Raw genomic sequence first — 16,357 nt, 5'->3', positions numbered from 1 at the left:
TGGTAGAGGCTGCGGAGGAGCAGTTGCTAGGACCGCCTATATTATGTGAAGAACCAACCTTGGAAATGGCTGAAGAAGAGCACGTGGAGGAGCAGTTGCTAGGACTACCTGTATTATAAGTGAAGAACCGACCTTGGAAATGGCTGAAGAAGAGCACGCCACCGTCCATGTAGCAGTAGAACACCAAGGTCCGAATAAACAATTTGGTGTAATCCAAATCCCAACCACTCATCACGGTAAGCCATTTCAGCTTTTGATTAATTGTGGCAGTACCCACTCATTTCTTTCTCCTAGGTGTTTGCAAAGATTAAACTTGGGTCAAAAAACAGCTAGAAGAATGACTGTAGAGTTAGCCAGTGGGAAACAAGTAGTATATCGCCACTCTATAGGAAACGTTGATTTTGAGCCAGAACTCATGGCCACTTTAGAGTCTTAGCATTAGGAGTTCATGATGGAATCCTTGGGATGGATTGGTTAATTGCAAAGTTAACATTCATTGTAACCAGGGGAGTATCACTTTTGAAAATGAGCATGGCCAAGTAATATCCATTCAGGGGATAACAGGGAAACCTAAATCTACGGTAGTCAAGGCAAAAAATCTTCTCAAGGGAACATGTAAGGGTCAGCAAGTTTTCTTAGTCAAGCTCAACAAAACCATTGAACCTAGTAAGGAGACAGAACCCTCTTGGCTCCAAGAATTCTCTAACATCTTTCCTGACGAGCTACAGGGCTACCGCCTTGAGAAGTCGATCATGAAATCGAGGTGATTTCTGGGGCTCAACCCGTCTCAAAAATGCCCTATAAAAAGTCCCTTCCTGAAGCCATTGAGCTTAAAGAGCAGCTTTTCCAACTCATTGAGCAAGGATTCGTACGCCCCAGTAGCTCTCCTTGGGGGGCACCTATTCTTGTCCAAGAAAAGAAGTACGGAACTCTCCGCCTCTGCATAGATTATCGAGGACTACATCAAGTCACTCTCAAGAATAAGTATCCTATCCCTCGCATCGACAAACTTCTTGACAGGCTTCATGGGGCCAGAGTCTTTTCAAAAATAGATTTGAGGTCTAGTTACTATCGGATCAAAGTCAAGGAAGCAAATATACCAAAGACAGCCTTCAATACCCATTATGGCTACTATGAGTTTACTATAATGTCATTCGAGTTAACCAATGCTCCTGCAACCTTCACCTACCTAATGCAAGATATATTTCGTCCTTACTTGGATGAATTTGTGCTTTTTTTATGACATCTTAATCTAGTCCAAATCAATGGAAGAGCATGAGGAGCATGTGCATAGAGTTTTGCAATTGTTGCACAGACACAAACTCTATGCCAAGAAGAGAAAATGTACCTTCTTTACTCATCAAATTGAGTATCTTGGATTCATCGTCTCCAAAGATGGCATTTCAGTAGACTCTGCCAAGGTCAAAGATATTCTAGAGTGGCCACCCCCTGAATCAGTTCGTGAAGTTTGTGGGTTTTTAGGAATCACGGGATGGTATAGGATTTTTATCAAAGATTATGCCTTGGTAGCTGCACCTTTGACGGATCTTCTTAAGAAGGATTGCAAAATAGTGTGGCTGCCAATCCATCAAAATAGTTTTGATTAGCTCAAGGTCATTATTACTTCTGCCCTAGTCCTCAAACTTTGTGATTTTACCAAGGAATTTGAAGTGGTTACTGATGCTAGTAGTCTAGCACTTGGTGGTGTCTTAGGCCAAGAAGGAAGACGAGTCGCTTATACTACCTGCAAGCTGAAGCAATACGAAGCAAATTATGCCACCCATGATTTGGAGCTCTTAGCAGTTGTTCATTGCCTCAAATTATGGAGACATTATCTCTTGGGGGGCTAATTTCAGCTTGTAACTGACCACAAAAGTCTGAAGTGGATCTTCACCCAACCTAACCTCAACATGCGGCAAAGGATATGGATTGAAATTCTACAAGAATATGACTTTGACATCAAATTCCACCTGGGAAAGATAATGTGGTAGCAGATGCACTTAGCCGCAAATCTTTCTTAAGTGCAATTTTAGTAGAAGAAGGGAGAAATTCAGAGAAAGAGAAGAATCTAATCAAGGGATACTCCACTCATGAAGGAAGCCTCTACTGCAATCAGAGGCTATGTATCCATTAGGATCCTGCTTTAAAGAAACTAATCCTCCATGAAGCTCATGATAGTCCTACTGCGGGACACCCAGGCTATGCAAAAACATTAAATGCCGTAAGAAGGAGCTTTCATTGGGTTGGCTTGAAAAATGATGTCCTTCGGTACTTGAAGCAATGTCTCTCATGCCAAAGGATCAAAGCTGGAAGTGTCAAGATGCCTGGGAAACTTCAACCCTTGGATATTCGCCAAATGAAGTGGGAGTGCATTAGTGAACCTACTACGTAGACACCCATGCTACCCCAGACCAGATAAGGTACATGCGTACCACTCCTTTTCCTGTTAACCGACACCGTACCTTTCCCACAAAGCCATGTAGGCCACTCATCTAACCAAGCTAACCTGGCCACCATTTTCTTGAGAAGCTTGTAAAGGGAGGGTTGGGGCCGCATCGGGAGTATCTTCTCTAATCTCGTTTTTGCGTGCTCCTCTCGAGGCAATATTCTAAAGTTCTGGGAAGGGGCCATCTTGGATGTGGTCTTGTAGGGCTCGCTGTCGCGATCAGAACGCTTCAGTCAGATCTCAATTCTGAGATCGTTTGCTCGCTCGCCGTATGAGCAAAAGACCACAGTGCATGAACCCTCTCTTAAGGCTAAAACCTCTTACTAAAGTCCACGCAAATGGGGGGGGATTGTGAGACATCCTTAACACAAAAACTTTTTGCTAGAGGGGAGAAGGGCTGAGGGCTGCTGTAAGTCTCTTCACACTGGGAGGGGGAGAAGAGTTAAGGACACTACCTCCTAGAAGGAGGTCCTAGAAGGAGGTCCTAGAAGGAGGGGGATAGAGGAAAATTGCCTTATATGAAAAGTGGCAAATGAGGGGGTGTGAGAGGGGAGGTTGTACTACAGCAAGGACACTGCATAGGGACAGACGGCAGTACGGACGCAGGCACAACAAAGCATACGCTACGTAGAACTGCGTGTTGCGGGTACGGGTACGGGCACTGCGTAAAGCAGGGACGAAAGGATGGTGTACCAGCAGAGGCTGTAGATTAGTGGCCTACATGGCTTTGTGGGAAAGGTACAGGGTCGGTTAACAAGGAAAGGAGTGGTATACATGTACCTTATCTGGTCTGGGGCAGCATGGGTGTCCACGTAGTGGTACGTGTGGACACCATAGTGGGTGGCCGTCCTTTGGTTCTTGTGTGGCCATCGTACGGGCACCTTGGTAAGTGTCTACGGTCTAAAGTTTGGGGCGAGGTCTCCAAATTTGGAACACCGACCTCGATTTACGTGCCGAACTGCCCTGGGGAGCATTTGTTTTTGTCCGGGAGGTTCTTCTGATCGTTGGGGTGCAGACCATTTATCCATCGGACGCTGGGTCGTGCATTTATTAAGGTTTAAAGGTCGTCACTTATTAACTAAAAATGATTAAAATTTATGTATAAGCTTGATCCGGTGTCTGTTAAATCCTATATTAGCACAAATTCCAAATTTGGGCTCAAAATTTGAAGATTCTAAGTAGAAATGACTCAAATAATAAAATTAATGATTTTTATACCATAAAAACTCATAAATTTATCTATTACATGGTGAACATTTCTTTATCAGTGAAGATGGGTATGTTACATCCTTCCCCCCTTAAAGAAATTGAGATGTCCTCATCTCGTCATGAATTGGGGATAATCCTTTAAGAGTGTAGCTTCATCTTCCCGAGTTGCATCCTCTTCAGAGGGTAATCTTTCCAGTGTACTAGATGTTCTACAAGAGTTCTATTTTGGAGTTGCCTTTCCCTAGAGTCTATGATGCTACTGGGCTGTAATTCAATGACTCCTTGAGTAGGGATTACAACTTGTTCATCATCAAGAATATGATCGAGACTGGGTACATAAGGTTTTAACATCAATTCAACTTATTTTTTTTGTATGATGTTTTTATTAATTAGCATTATGTTAGGTAAAACATTCATTACAAAACAGTCCTTAAATGGCAATTCCTAGGGGCTAACTTGGCTTTGATACCATTTGTAAGGTTCCCCCCTTCTAAAATACGGGAAACACTTAAAGATAGTCCACTAAGTCTTAACTTGGAGAAAATTTCCTATTTATCGCATGTAGAGATTCAAGGATACGATTCATAGGTAAGATGTAGTCCTATCCCGCAGGGGGAGTGTGATTTTCTAAAAATCAAATCATCCATAGTGTAACTCATCATAAATTGGGCAACTACTAGACTTGATTTCTAGAGGCAACGTTTTTTTTCCCCATCCATGCAAGGCACAGTCGCTGGCTTAGTCTTCTAGAATAGAGTTGCCAACGAACCTATTTATCTAGCGTAGGGCTTTCACTTAATCTATTAGAAAGCTACCCGACTAATTGGGTCCACCCGTCCGTAGGATGGTGCCATCGGGGCATTCCATCCTCCCACTTTCCACCCTACTCACGCATCCAAAACTTTTTGCTAGAGGGAATGGGGGGGGAATTGTGAGATGTCCTTAACACAAAAACTTTTTGCTAGAAGGGCTGCTGTAAGTCTCTTCACACCGGCGGGGGGGGGGGGGGGGGGGAGAAGAGTTAAGGACACTGCCTCCTAGCAAGAGGGGGATAGAGGAAAATTGCCTTATATAAAAAGTGGCAAATGAGGGGGTGTGAGAGGGGAGGCTATACTACAGCAAGTACACTGCATAGGGACAAACGGCTGTACGGACGGCGGCACAACAGAGCATATGCTATTCAGAGCTGCGTGTTGCCCACCATGGAGCACCCCGGGGGTTTATATAATTGTTGGATACGGGTACGGGCACTATGTAAGGCAAGGAAGAAAGGACAGTGCACCAGCAAAGACTGTAGATCAGTGGCCTGCATGGCTTTGTGGGAAAGGTACGGTGTCAGTTACCAGGGAAAGGAGTGGTACGCATGTACCTTATCTGGTCTGGGGTAGCATGGGTGTCCACGTAGTGGTGCGTGTGGACCACATAGTGGGCGATCGTCCTTTGGTTCTTGTGCGGCCATCGTACGGGCACCTTGGTAAGTGTGTACGGTTTAAATTTTAGGGCGAGGTCCCTAAATTTGGGACACCGACCTCGATTTACGTGCTGAAACGCCGCCTTGGGGGGTTTTTTTTTTTGTTCGGGAGATTCTTCTAGTCATTGGGGTGCATACCGTTCGTCCATCGGATGCTCGGTCGTGCATTTATTAAGGTTTAAAGGTCGTCACTTTTTAACTAAAAATGACTGAAATTTACATATAAGCTTGATCCGGTGTCCGTTTTGGATGCTATAAAATCCTATATTAGGCGTAAATTCCAAATTTGGGCTGAAAATTTGAAGTTTCTAAGTAGAAATGACTCAAATAATAACATTAATGATTTTTATACCATAAAAACTCATAAATTTATCTATTACATGGTGGACATTTCTTTATCAATGAAGATGGGTATGTTACATTGTACCTTCCCCCCTTAAAGAAATTGAGATGTCCTCATCTCGTCATGAATTGGGGATAATCCTTTAAGAGTGTAGCTTCATCTTCCTGAGTTGCATCCTCTTCAGGGGGTAATCTTTCCAGTGTACTAGATGTTCTACAAGAGTTCTATTTCGGAGTTGCCTTTACCTAGAGTCTATGATGCTACTGGGCTGTAATTCAACGACTCCTTGAGTAGGGATTATAACTTGTTCATCATCAAGAATATGATCGAGACTGGGTATATAAGGTTTTAACAAACTTACATGAAATACATTGTGAACTTTGATATGGGCTGGGAGTTGGAGTTTATAGGCACTTTTACCTAGACACTAGATACCAGTATAGGGACCACAATACCTAGGCCTAAGCTTCTTATATTTCCCAAGTGATAGAGAACTTCGTTTGGGTCGTGCTCGTAGAAGAACTTTGTCTCCTTCCTTGAAGATCCTTTCAGACCTCTTGGTGTTAGCATAATGCTTTTGTCGATCTTGGGCAGCTTTAATATCCTTTTGGATTGCCTTGTTTTGTTCCTCCATCTCTTCGAGCATTTTCCTAGATGCCTCAACTCTTATGGTCGGATCATAGAAATTTAGAGGAGACAAGCATTCTTGCCCATAGAGTGCTTTGAATGGTGACATTCCTATGCTCTGATGATAAGATGCATTGTAGGCAAATTCTACTAGAGGAAGGTATTGAATCCACCTTCTTGGTTCCCATCCACAAAATGCTCTGAGAATGTCTTCAATTACTTGATTGACTCTCTCAGTCTGGCCATTGGTCTCTAGATGATAAGTTGTGCTAACGCAAAGTTGAGTTCCCAGGGCTTGAAACTTAGACTGCCATAACTTTGAAGTGAAGTCAAAATCCCGGTCACTTACTGTCCTTTTTGGGAGACCATGAAGTTTGAGGACTTCCTTGATGAATATTAGAGCAATGTCAGAAGCTTTAAAGGTCTTCTTTGCTGGTATAAGGTGAGCTACTTTGGTAATAAGTCCACTACTACTAGAATGGAGTCATATCCTCCTTGAACGGTGGGGAGACTTATGACAAAGTAAGTCATCCACTACTACTAGAATGGAGTCATATCCTCCTTGAACGGTGGGGAGACTTATGACAAAATCCATACTAATGCACTCCCACTTCATTTGGGGAATATCCAAGGGTTGAAGTTTCCCAAGTATCTTGACACTTTTAGTTTTTATCCTTTGGCATGAGAGACATTGCTTCAAGTACCGAAGGACATCATTTTTCAAGCCTGCCCAATGAAAGCTCCTTCTTACGGCATTTAATGTTTTTGCATAGTCTAGGTGTCCCGTAGTAGGACTATCATGAGCTTCATGGAGGATTAGTTTCTTTAAAGCAGGATCCTTACGGATACATAGCCTCTGATTGAAGTAGAGGCTTCCTTCATGAGTGGAGTATGTATCCCTTGATTAGATTCTTCTCTTTCTCTGAATTTCCCCCTTCTTTTACTAACTTCATCATCCTCTGATAATCTGGATCATGAGATGAGACTTCTTCCACCTTGACCAATATGGGATTATTTGGCATTAAAATTGCACTTAAGAGAACAGCCTTTTGTGGTCAGTTACAAGCTGAAATTGGCCCCCCAAGAGATAAAGTCTCCATAATTTGAGGCAATGAACAACTGCTAAGAGCTCCAAATCATGGGTGGCATAATTTGCTTCATATTGATTTAACTTGCAGGAAGTATAAGCGACTGGTCTTCCTTCTTGGCCTAAGACACCACCACCAAGTGCTAGACTACTGGCATCAGTAACCACTTCTTCAAGTTCCTTGGTGAAATCAGAAAGTTTGAGGACTGGGGAAGAAGTAATAATGACCTTGAGCTGATCAAAACTATTTTGATGTTTGGATAGGAAGCCACACTATTTTGCAATCCTTCTTAAGAAGATCCATCAAAGGTGCAGCTACCAAGGCATAATCTTTGAAAAAAATCCTATACCATCCCGTGATTCCCAAAAACCCATGAACTTCACAAACTGAATTAGGGGGGGTGGCCACTCCAGAATATCTTTGACCTTGGCAGGGTCTACTGAAACGCCATCTTTGGAGACGATGAATCCAAGATACTCAATTTGATGAGTAAAGAAGGTACATTTTCTCTTCTTGCCATAGAGTTTGTGTCTGCGTAACAATTGCAGAACTCTACTCACATGCTCCTCATGCTCTTCCATTGATTTGGAGTAGATTAAGATGTCATAAAAAAAACAACCACAAATTCATCCAAGTAAGGACAGAATATATCTTGCATTAGGCGGTTGAAGGTTGCAGGAGCATTGGTTAACTAGAATGACATTACAGTAAACTCATAGTGGCCATAACGGGTATTGAAGGCTGTCTTTGGTATATCTGCTTCCTTGACTTTGATCTGATAGTAACTAGACCTCAAATCTATTTTTGAGAAGACTTTGGCCCCATGAAGCCTGTTAAGAAATTCGTGGATGCGAGGGATAGGATACTTATTCTTGAGAGTGACTTGATTTAGTCCTCGATAATCTATGCAGAGGCAGAGAGTTCCGTACTTCTTTTTTTGGAAAAGAACAGGTGCCCCCCCAAGGAGAGCTATTGGGGCGTACGAATCCTTGCTCAATGAGTTGGAAAAGTTGCTCTTTAAGCTCAATGGCTTCAAGAAGGGATATTTTATAGGGCATTTTTGAGACAGGTTGAGCCCCAAAAATCACCTCGGTTTCATGATCGACTTCTCGAGGAGGCGGTAGCCCTATAAGCTCATCAGGGAAGATGTCAAAGAATTCTTGGAGCCAAGAGGGTTTTGTCTCCTTACTAGGTTCAATGGTTTTGTTGAGCTTGACTAAGAAATCTTGCTGACCCTTACGTGTTCCCTTGAGAAGATGTTTTACCTTGACTACCCTAGATTTAGGTTTTCCTATTATCCCCTGAACGGATATTACTTGGCCATGCTCATTTTCAAAAGTGATACTCCCCTGGTTACAATGAATGTTAGCTTTGTTTGCAATTAACCAATCCATCCCAAGGATTCCATCATAAATTCCTAATGGTAAGACTCTAAAGTGGCCATGAGTTCGGCTCAAAATCAAGGTTTCCTATAGAGTGGCGAGATACTACTCTTTCCCATTGGCTAACACTACAGTCATTCTTCTAGCTGTTTTTTGACCCAAGTTTAATCTTTGCAAACACCTAGGAGAAAGAAATGAGTGGGTACTGCCACAATCAATCAAAAGCTGAAATGGCTTATCGTGATGAGTGGCTGGGGTTTGGATTACACCAAATTATTTATTCAGACCTTGGTTTTCTACTGCTACATGGAGCGCTCTTATTCAGCCATTTCCAAGGTCGGTTCTTCACTTATAATACAGGCAGTCCTAGCATTTGCTCCTCCGCGGCCTCTGCCATGCCCATCGCCTCTTGCACCTTGGTGGATAGGGGTTCCATGGCATTGATTTCCTCTACCACCTTGGGGAAATGATGTTGCCATCTCGGGACAGTTGGCCCTAAAGTGTCCCGGCTCATTGCACCCAAAACACAGAGGGCCTTCTCTGGAAGAAACAGCATACGAGCGGGGGACAAAAGAGTTGCTTTGTCGCCCTCTGTTGTAGTAGGGGAAATTCTGTTGGGGTTTCTTATAGGGTTGATCTTTAGGATTTGCCTCAGGGGAGGTAAGATCTCTTCTGAGGCTTAGGTTTGTCAGTCCTCAATTCTCTCACAAGAGGCTTTGCTCGTATGAGAGCATCCTGTAATGAGCTTGGCCTCATTGCTTCAAGGCTCTTAAGAAACTAAGGGTTCATTTAACCCTTGCCAGATACAAGCCACTTGCTTGGAGGTAGTCAAAGCTGGTGCATACTTCTGAAGCATGATAAATTTTGAATAGTAGTCCTCAAGAGTTAAACTGCACTGCCTAAGACAAAAAAACTCATTCATCTTCATGGATTCATGGGAAGGGGGAAGATATCTTTCCTTCTTGGCCTGCTTGATGTCTTTCCACGTTTGAGAATGCTTGGTGACTCCCTTGTCATGGCACCACTATTTCCACCAGAGTTTAGCATCTCCGATGAGCCAAAACCGTGCAAGCATAGACTGATTTGCTACTCCAGTACCGGCGGCAGAGAAATAATCGTCCATCGCGTCAATCCAGACTTCAACATCCTCCTCAATCTTTGAACCTTCTCTTTTAAAGGAGGGAGGTTGCATTTGCTTGAGTAGTAGCTTCTTCTCCTGGATATCAGTATAAAGCGCATTGGGAAGTAGTAGAGGGTGATCGTCTTGGCCATCATTGTAAAAACAAATTTAAGATTACAAGATTCATACTTACACAATGCTTATTTTGGCGAGTAAAACATTGAAATCATTTTATTTCCAAATATTTACAAGGATGAGTTTTATTGCAAAGATCTGAGACATATATATAATAGTCTCATTTGCCATCAAGGAAAATTCATTAGCTTGACTATGACATAAGGGTAGAGCGGTCCACATAGGTGAAATATGGAGGTTCTGATGTAGTTTCTAAGACTCTAAAAATTGATAGTAAGGGTGGTAGACTCTGGATTGGGGTAGGTCCCAACACTGCTACTCTGTCAGAGCAGGTAAGACTCTCGAGGCAATATTCTGACGTTTCTGGGAAGGGGCCATCTTGGATGTCATGTTGTAGGGCTCGTTGTCACGATCGAAACGCTTCAGTCAGATCTCAATTCTGAGATTGTTTGCTCGTATGAGCAAAAGACCACAGTGCATGAACCCTCTCTCTTAAGGCTAAAACCTCTTGCTGAAGTCCACGCAAATGGGGGGGATTGTGAGATGTCCTTAACACAAAAACTTTTTGCTAGAGGGGAGAAGGGCTGAGGGCTGCTATAAGTCTCTTCACACTGCGGGGGGGGAGGGGGGGGGGAGAAGAGTTAAGGACACTGCCTCCTAGCAAGAGGGGGATAGAGGAAAATTGCCTTATATAAAAAGTGGCAAATGAGGGTGTGTGAGAGGGGAGGCTGTACTACAGTAAGTACACTGTATAGGGACAGACGGCTGTACGGACGGTGGCACAACAGAGCATATGCTACGCAAAATTGCGTGTTGCCCACCATGGAGCACCCCGGGGGTTTATATAACTATGGGATACGGGTACGAGCATTGTGTAAAGCAAGGACGAAAGGACTGTGTACCAGCAAAGACTGTAGATCAGTGGCCTGCATGGCTTTGTGGGAAAGGTACGGTGTTGGTTAACGGAGAAAGGAGTGGTACGCATGTACCTTATCTGGTCTGGGGTAGCATGGGTGTCTATGTAGTAGGTTCACTAATGCACTCCCACTTCTTTTGGGAAATATCCAAGGGTTGAAGTTTCCCAGGCATCTTGACACTTTCAGCTTTGATCCTTTGGCATGAGAGACATTGCTTCAAGTATCGAAGGCATCATTTTTCAAGCCTACCATGAAAGCTCCTTCTTAGGGCATTTAATGTTTTGGCATAGCGTGGGTGTCCTGTAGTAGGACTATCATGAGCTTCATGGAGGATTTGTTTCTTTAAGGCAGGATCCTTCGGGATACATAGCCTCTGATTGAAGTAGAGGCTTCCTTCATGAGTGGAGTATCCCTTGATTAGATTCTTCTCTTTCTCTGAATTTCTCCCTTCTTCTACTAACTTCATCATCCTCTGATAATCTAGATCAAGCCTCCATGAAAGCTCCTTCTTAGGGCATTTAATGTTTTTGCATAGCGTGGGTGTCCTGTAGTAGGACTATCATGAGCTTCATGGAGGATTAGTTTCTTTAAAGCAGGATCCTTAGGGATACATAGTCTCTGATTGAAGTGGAGGCTTCCTTCATGAGTGGAGTATCCCTTGATTAGATTCTTCTCTTTCTCTGAATTTCTCCCTTCTTCTACTAACTTCATCATCCTCTGATAATCTAGATCATGAGATGAGACTTCTTCCACCTTGACCAGTATGGGATTATTTGGCATTGAAATTGCACTTAAGAAAGATTTGCAGCTAAGTGCATCTGCTCCCACATTATCTTTCCAAGTGGAATTTGATGTCGAAGTCATATTCTTGTAGAATTTCAATCCATATCCTTTGCCGCATGTTGAGGTTAGGTTGGGTGAAGATCCACTTCAGACTTTTGTGGTCAGTTACAAGCTGAAATCGGCCCCCCAAGAGATAATGTCTGCATAATTTGAGGCAGTGAACAACTGCTAAGAGCTCCAAATCATGGGTGGCATAGTTTGCTTCGTATTGCTTCAGCTTGCAGGAAGTATAAGCGACTCGTCTTCCTTCTTGGCCTAAGACACCACCAAGTGCTAGACTACTAGCATCAGTAACCACTTCAAATTCCTTGGTGAAATCATGGAGTTTGAGGACTGGGGCAGAAGTAATAATGACCTTGAGCTAATCAAAACTGTTTTGATGGATTGACAGTCACACTATTTTGCAATCCTTCTTAAGAAGATCCGTCAAAGGTGCAGCTACCAAGGCATAATCTTTGATAAAAATCCTATACCATCCCGTGATTCCTAAAAACCCACAAACTTCACGAATTGATTCATGGGGTGGCCACTCTAGAATATCTTTGACCTTGGCAGGGTCTACTGAAACGCCATCTTTGAAGACGATGAATCCAAGATAATTTGATGAGTAAAGAAGGTACATTTTCTCTTCCTGCCATAGAGTTTGTGTCTGCACAACAATTGCAGAACTCTACTCACATGCTCCTCATGCTCTTCCATTGATTTGGAGTAGATTAAGATGTCATAAAAAAAGACAAGCACAAATTCATCCAAGTAAGGACGGAATATATCTTGCATTAGGCGGTTGAAGGTTGCAGGAGCATTGGTTGACTCGAATGACATTACAGTAAACTCATCGTGGCCATAACGGGTATTGAAGGCTGTCTTTAGTATATCTGCTTCCTTGACTTTGATCTGATAGTAACTAGACCTCAAATCTATTTTTGAGAAGACTTTGGCCCCATGAAGCCTGTCAAGAAGTTCGTGGATGCGAGGGATAGGATACTTATTCTTGAGAGTGACTTGATTTAGTCCTCGATAATCTATGCAGAGGCAGAGAGTTCCGTACTTCTTTTTTAGGAAAAGAACAGGTGCCCCCCAAGGAGAGCTACTAGGGCGTACGGATCCTTGCTCAATGAGTTGGGAAAGTTGCTCTTTAAAGCTCAATGGCTTCAAGAAGGGACATTTTATAGGGCGTTTTTGAGACAGGTTGAGCCCCAAAAATCACCTCGATTTCATGATCGACTTCTCGAGGAGGCGGTAGACCTGTAAGCTCATCAGGGAAGATGTCAGAGAATTCTTGGAGCCAAGAGGGTTCTGTCTCCTTACTAGGTTCAATGGTTTTGTTGAGCTTGACTAAAAAAACTTGCTGACCCTTACGTGTTCCCTTGAGAAGATGTTTTGCCTTGACTACCCTAGATTTAGGTTTTCCTATTATCCCCTGAACAGATATTACTTGGCCATGCTCATTTTCAAAAGTGATACTCCCCTGGTTACAATGAATGTTAGCTTTGTTTGCAATTAACCAATCCATCCCAAGGATTCCATCATGAATTCCTAATGGTAAGACTCTAAAGTGGCCATGAGTTCGGCTCAAAATCAAGGTTTCCTATAGAGTGGCGAGATACTACTGTTTCCCATTGGCTAACACTACAATCATTCTTCTAGCTATTTTTTGACCCAAGTTTAATCTTTGCAAACACCTAGGAGAAAGTGGGTACTGCCACAATCAATCAAAAGCTGAAATGGCTTACCGTGATGAGTGGCTGAGTTTATTCGGACCTTAGTGTTCTACTACTACATGGACGGTGTCTGTTCTTCACTTATAATACAGGCGGTCCTAGCAACCTCTCCTCCGTGCGCTCTTCTTCACCCATTTCCAAGGTCGGTTCTTCACTTATAATATAGGCAGTCCTAGCAACTCCTCCTATGCGGCCTCTGCCACGCCCATCACCTCTTGCACCTTGGTGGATAGGGGTTCCATGGCCTTGATTTTCTCTGCCACCGTGGGGAAATGATGTTGCCATCTTGGGACAGTTGGCCCTAAAGTGTCCCAGCTCATTGCACTCAAAACACAGAGGGCCTTCTCTGGAAGAAGCAGCATACGAGTGGGGGACAAAAGAGTTGCTTTGTCGCCCTCTGTTGTAGTAGAGGAAATTCTATTGGGGTTTCTTATAGGGTTGATCTTTAGGATTTGCCTTAGGGGGGGTAAGATCTCTTTTGAGGCTTAGGTTTGTCAGTCCTCAATTTTCTCACAAGAGGCTTTGCTCATATGAGAGCATCCTCTAATGAGCTTGGCCTCATTGCTTCAAGGCAAGAAACTAAGGGTTCATTTAACCCTTGCCAGATACAAGCCACTTGCTCAGAAGTAGTCATAGCTGGTGCATACTTCCGAAGAGTGATAAATTTGGAATAGAGTCCTCAAGAGTTAAACTGTACTGCAAATAAAACTCATTCATCTTTATCATGGGAAGGGGGAAGATATCTTTCCTTCACGGCCTACTTGATGTCTTCCCACGTTTGAGAATGCTTGGTGACTCCCTTGTCATGGCACCACTATTTCCACCAGAGTTTAGCATCTCCGATGAGCCAAAACCGTGCAAGCATAGACTAATTTGCTACTCCAGTACCGGCGACAGAGAAATAATCGTCCATTGCGTCAATCTAGACTTCAACATCCTCCTCAATCTTTGAACCTTCTCCTTTAAAGGAGGGAGGTTGCATTTGCTTGAGCAGTAGCTTCTTCTCCTGGATATCAGTGGAAAGCGCATTGGGAAGTAGAGGGTGATCATCCTGGCCATCATTGTAAAAACAATTTTAAGATAACAAGATTCATACTTGCACAACAATTATTTTGCGAGTAAAACATTGAAATCATTTTATTTCCAAATATTTACAAGGATGAGTTTTATTACAAAGATCTGAGACTAATATAATTAGTCTCATTTGCCATCAAGGGAAATTCCTAAGCTTGACTATGACATAAGGGTAGAGCAGTCCACATAGGTGAAATATGGAGGTTCCGTTGTAGTTTCTGAGACTCTAAAAACTGATGGTAAGGGTGGTAGACTCTGGATTGGGGTAGGTCCCAACACAGCTACTCTGTTAGCAGGTAAGACTTGCATCACTTGGTCATACACCCAGAGATCCTGAGGAATGCGAATCCCATCTCTAGTCAAAGAGGTGTCGGCCCTGGGGGGTACCGACGAACCAAAATATACGGATCATCTTCAACTTTTCAATCCAATGAATCCGCTTTAGGTTGGTGGTAAGGTTCCCAATTCGGTCTGCTGGGATGAAGAAATATCTCGGCCCATGACTCTAAAAATCTCTAACCCATCCTCTTTCAACACGAGAGAAATGAGGGAGGGACATCTTCTCTGGTATATCTATACCATGGTGTCACAGAACTCGAAATTTGAGGAGTGACTAGCAGTCTCGAAAATGCATTAGAAAACTAGAAACTTCGAGTAGGCATCTTCCTCTTCCTACAATCATTCAAACATGAATTCAACTTGTTTTTTTTCGTAGGATGTTTTTATTTTGGCCCACGACTCCAGAAATCTCTACCCCATCCTCTTTCAATACGAGAGAAATGAGGGAGGGACATCTTCTCTAGTATATCTGTACCATTATATCTGTATGATGGTGTCACGGAACTCGAAATTTTAGGAGTGACTAACAATCTCGAAGATGCATTGGAAAACTAGAAACTCTGAGTAGGCATCTTCCTCTTCCTACAATCATTCAAACATGAATTCAACTTATTTTTTTATAGGATATTTTTATTAATTAGCAATATGTTAGGTAAAACATTCATTTACAAAACAGTCCTTAAATGGCAATTCCTAGGAGCTAACTTGGCTTTGATACCAATTGTAAGGTTCCCCCCTTCTAAAATAGGGAAAACACTTAAGATAGTCCACTGTCTTAACTTGGAGAAAATTTCCTATTTATCGTATGTAGAGATTCAAGGATACGATTCATAGGTAAGATGTAGTCCTATCCCGTAGGTGGGCGACTACTAGACTTTATTTCTAGAGGCAGCGCTTTTTTTCCCCATCCATGCAAGTCACAGCCACTGGCCTAGTCTTCAAGAATAGAGTTGCCCAAGGACCTATTTATCTAGCGTAAGGCTTTCACTTAATCTATTGGAAAGCTACTCGACTAATCGGGTCCACCCATCCGTAGGATGATGCCGTCAGGGTGTTCCATCCTCCCACTTTCCACCTACTCACGCATCAATTTGTTTTCTAATTAATCCTACCACACTGTTTGACATAAATAAATATATGCCTTAATTAAGGCCCTTTTCACAAGTTTGTTAAAACAGCCTTTTTCTACAGTCTAATAATGCCAAAGATAAGATTTATAAAAAAGTTTATACATGAATCACTTTCATAGAAGCCAAACCGGCTCTCTTAATCTTTTTCTTTATACTGCCGATGATCTAGAATTCGGCCTTCTAACTCTACATGCTGGGCAAAACCCTACGGGATCATACACCTCATCGTCGGCCCACTGGCAAGGAATCAAGCCGGCCTGTCGCCCTCTCAAGCTCCATCGCTCGATCCTCCCGCCCCTCAGAGGGATGTCTGCACACTAGCTTGGGCCCTCAGAACTAGATAGCATCATAATCTCTCGCCTCAATCGACGACCCTTATTCTCCCAATGGTATGAGGGATACCTTGGGCCATTCTTGGGCTTTGCTAAATGATGCCGCTGGGCTACACAAGCACGGAACGGAGTTAGCGTCGAAGCCAAGAAAACCTTGCACTCTTTAAAGATAACAATTTC

Source organism: Cibotium barometz, chromosome 15 (genome assembly GCF_041138505.1).
Source record: "Cibotium barometz isolate CiBa-2024 chromosome 15, ASM4113850v1, whole genome shotgun sequence".
Classification (NCBI taxonomy): Eukaryota; Viridiplantae; Streptophyta; class Polypodiopsida; order Cyatheales; family Cibotiaceae; genus Cibotium; species Cibotium barometz.
This window is presented reverse-complemented; position numbering follows the sequence as displayed.